This window comes from Trichechus manatus, unplaced genomic scaffold, assembly GCF_000243295.1.
Source record: "Trichechus manatus latirostris isolate Lorelei unplaced genomic scaffold, TriManLat1.0 scaffold00291, whole genome shotgun sequence".
NCBI lineage: Eukaryota > Metazoa > Chordata > Mammalia > Sirenia > Trichechidae > Trichechus > Trichechus manatus.
In genome coordinates, this window is record NW_004444227.1 from 1,646,544 (window position 1) to 1,650,499 (window position 3,956).

The 3,956-nt window shown below is 38.0% G+C and overlaps 1 protein-coding gene across 1 annotated transcript in view; it reads right to left on the reverse strand.

The window, feature by feature from the left end:
• Nucleotides 1-3,956, reverse strand: part of LOC101351916 (alcohol dehydrogenase E chain-like) — a 35,703-nt gene that overhangs the window by 31,054 nt on the left and 693 nt on the right. The window lies entirely within an intron of this gene.

Here is a 3,956-nt window from a genome sequence, read left to right on the forward strand (position 1 = left end):
TATTCCAAGAGATTTAAAAACCATGTAATCAAACGTCAATAATTAATTCCTTGGTTTATTTAATTTTCAGTAGTAATAGCCAGAATGATGAGAGCAGAAATTAGCTATGAAATATAGAAGTTATCCTTAGCTTAAATCAGAACCTAATAACTGGAGAGATTCAATGGGTAACTTCAAGATAATAGAGCTTGTACCTATGTGATCTTAGCAGGTTCCCCTCTCATCTGATTTTTAAAATTCTAATAAAATGTGACTATACACTTGGACCTCCCTAGATGGAATACACAGGAATCAAATCAACTACATCTGTGGAAAGAGACGATGGAAAAGCTCAATATCATAAGTCAGAAGAAGGCCAGGGGACAAATGTGGAACAGATCATCAATTGCTTATAACCAAGTTCAAGCTGAAGCTGAAGAAAATTAGAACAAGTCCACAAGAGCCAAAGTGCAACATTCAGTATATCCCACCCAAATTTAGAGACTATCTAAAAATGAATTTGGCACATCGAACACTAATGACTGACGATCAGATGTGTTGTGGAATAACATCAAGGATATCATTCATGAAGAAAGCAACAAGTCTTTAAAAGACAGGAAAGAAAAAAAAGACCAAAATGGATGTCAGAAGAGACCCTGAAACTTGCTCTTGAACTTAGAGTAGCTAAGATAAAAGGAAAAAATGATGAAGTAAAAGAGCTGGACAGAAGATTTCAAAGGGTTGCTCGAGAAGATTAAGTATTATAATGAAATGTGCAAAGACCTGGAGATAGAAAACCAGAAGGGATGAATATGCAAGGCATTTCTTAAGCAGAAAGAACTGAAGAAAAAATTCAAGGCTCGACTTGCAATATTGAAGGATTCTATGGGGAAAATATTATAATAATGCAGGAAGCATCAAAAGAAGATGAAAGGAGTACACGGAGTCACTGTACCAAAAAGAGTCGGTTGATATTCAAGCATTTCAGGAGGTAGCATATGATCAGGAACTGATCATACTGAAGGAAGAAGTCCAAGCTATACTGAAGGCATTGGCACAAAACAAGGCTCCAGGAATTGACAAGATACCAACTGAGATGTTTCAACAAACGGTTGCAGCACTGGAAGTGCTCACTCGTCTATGCCAAGAAATTTGGAAGATAGCTATCTGGCCAACCGACTGGAAGAGATTCATATTTATGCCTATTCCCAAGAAAGGCGATCCAACAGAATTCAGAAATTATCTAAAAATACCATCAATATCACACACAAGTAAAATTTTGCTAAAGATCATTCAAAAGAGGTTGTAGCAGTATAATGACAGGGAACTGCCAGAAATTCAAACCAGATTCAGAAAACGACATGGAAGCAGGGATATCGTTGTTCACATCAGATGGATCCTGGCTGAAAGCAGAGAGTACCAGAAAGATGTTTACCTGTGTTTTATTGACTATGCAAAGGCATTCAACTGTGTGGATCATAACAAATTATGGATAACATTGCAAAGAATGGGAATGCCAGAACAATCAATTGTGCTCATAAGGAACCTATACTTAGACTAAGAGGCAGTTGTTTGAACAGAACAAGGGGATACTGCATAGTTTGAAGTTAATAAAGGTCAGTGTCAGTGTTGTGTCCTTTCACCTGTTTAATCTGTATGCTAAGGAAATCACCCAAGAAAGTGGACTATAGAAAGAAGCCTGGGGCATCAGGATTGGAGGAAAACTCATTTACAACCTGCGATATGCAGATGACACAGCCTTGCTTGCTGAAAGTGAAGAGGACTTGAAGCACTTACTGATGAAGATCAAAGACTACAGCCTTTGGTACAGATGACATCTTAACATAAAGAAAACAAAAATTCTCACAACTGGACCCTTAAGCAACATCATGATAAATGGAGAAATTATTGAACTTGTGAAGGACTTCATTTTACTTGGATCCACAATCAATGCCCATAGAGGCAGCAGTGAAGAAATCAAACAATGCATTTTGTTGGCCAAATCTGCTGCAAAAGATCTCTTTAAAGTATTAAAAAGCAAAGATGTCACTTTAAGGAATAACCTGCACCTGACCCAAGTCATTGTGTTTTCAGTCACCTCATATGCATGTGAAAGCTGGACAATGGATAAGAAAAACTGAAGAAGAACTGATGTCTTTGAATTATGGTGTTGGCGAAGAATATTGAATATATCATGGACTGCCAGAAGAACAAACAAATCTGTCTTGGAAAAAGTACAACCAGAATGCTCATTAGAAGCAAGGATGGTGAGACTTTTTCGTACAAACTTTGGCCATGTTATTAAGAGGGACTGCTCCCTGAGAAGGACATCATGCTTGGTAGAGTAGAGAGTCAGCGAAAAAGAGGAAGACCCTCAACATATGTTGACACAGTTGCTGCAACAATGGTCTCAAGCATAACAACTACTGTGAGGACAGTGTAGGACTGGGCAGTGTTTGGTTTTGTGGCACATCGGGTCACTATGCATTGTAACCAACTGGTTGTCATCTAACAACAGCAACAACAATGAACAATAATTTATTTTTTATTTTTTCCCATACAAAAACTTATGCATACATTATTATGTGACTCTTATTGCTCTCTCCATATTGTGACAGCACACTCCTTCCTTCCACACGATTCCCCATGTCCATTAAACTAGCTCCTAACCTTCTCTGCCTTCCCATCTCACCTCCAGACAGAAGATGCCTGTCTAGTCTCTTGTATCTACTTGAGCTAAGAGGCAAACTCCTCACAAGTTTCACTTCACAATGAACAATAATTTAAAGAAAAGGTGGTCTACATCCTAATAACAAATAAAATTCATTATTATGATTGATCTCAGCTTCTGCTCTGTGTTCACTTGGACCACCTGCTCAAATAGATGTTGCAGTTGCACAAGGGACCTTAGTGTTAAAGTCACAGAAATTTGGGAAAGGTATGTTCTATAGGGTTAAAATTGACTCTGGACTATTTAATAAACCTCATTTTCTTTGGGCAGCCTTCAACATAAGTAAAATGTTCCTCCTTTTCCAACTAATCTCATTATAAGTATCCCTTAAAGATTTTTATTTACTTACTTGTTCATTCATCAAATGCTAGGGAGGGTAGAACACCACTGTCTACTTCCCTGAGAAAAATACAAAGTGTACAACTTCTATTTAAAAGTACTTGTAATTAAGAAGTACGATTTAATGTTCTGGAGGAATTTTGAGAAAGATACTCTAGTCTCAGTACTAAGACTAAGCACTCATGAACTTTAAGGCAAAAAGCCTTATGTGTCTGGGCCCCATTTTTATGTAATGATTAAAATGAAGAAATAATACACACACTCCTCACTTATCGACATGGTTAGTTTCCAAAGAGCAGGTCATTATGCAAAGTTGGTGTTATGCAAAAATGGGGAAGACCAGATCAAATCACAAAAAAGAGGATGACTACATCATTACATAACTGCCAGTTTACATCATTACTTAATGACCAAATCACATCATTATGTAACTGCCAAACTACTGAGAATCAGGGCCCAGCCAAGTTAATACACAACCTTGACCATCATAGCCAGTGTTACTCCCACCTCACACCTCGGCATTTGTTACTGCCAAACGTTCGTCTGTAACGCACAAAATATTTGGACAGTGATTTTTTATTATTGTCGTAAATGTGAGATGTGAGATAACGAGATAGTTGATAAGTGAGGAATAGGCATACTAGATTGTGGTTTCCAAATCTTTAGGGAAGATGTGTGTGGTGTGGTGTGGTTTTTGTGTGTGTGTTTTTTCACGGCATGGGGAGGAGATACAGTAGTAAAATCCCTGAATGGAGTAGAATAAATACTCCACTGAATCTTCATTACTTTTCTCCAGGGAGTCCACAGAGTGCACGTGTTGGTGGCAATAGGTTTGGAGGTATACCAGGTAAGGCTTTGGAATTTACTGTTGATCCTAACTTTGGGAGAAGGGGGTCTGTGGACTAGA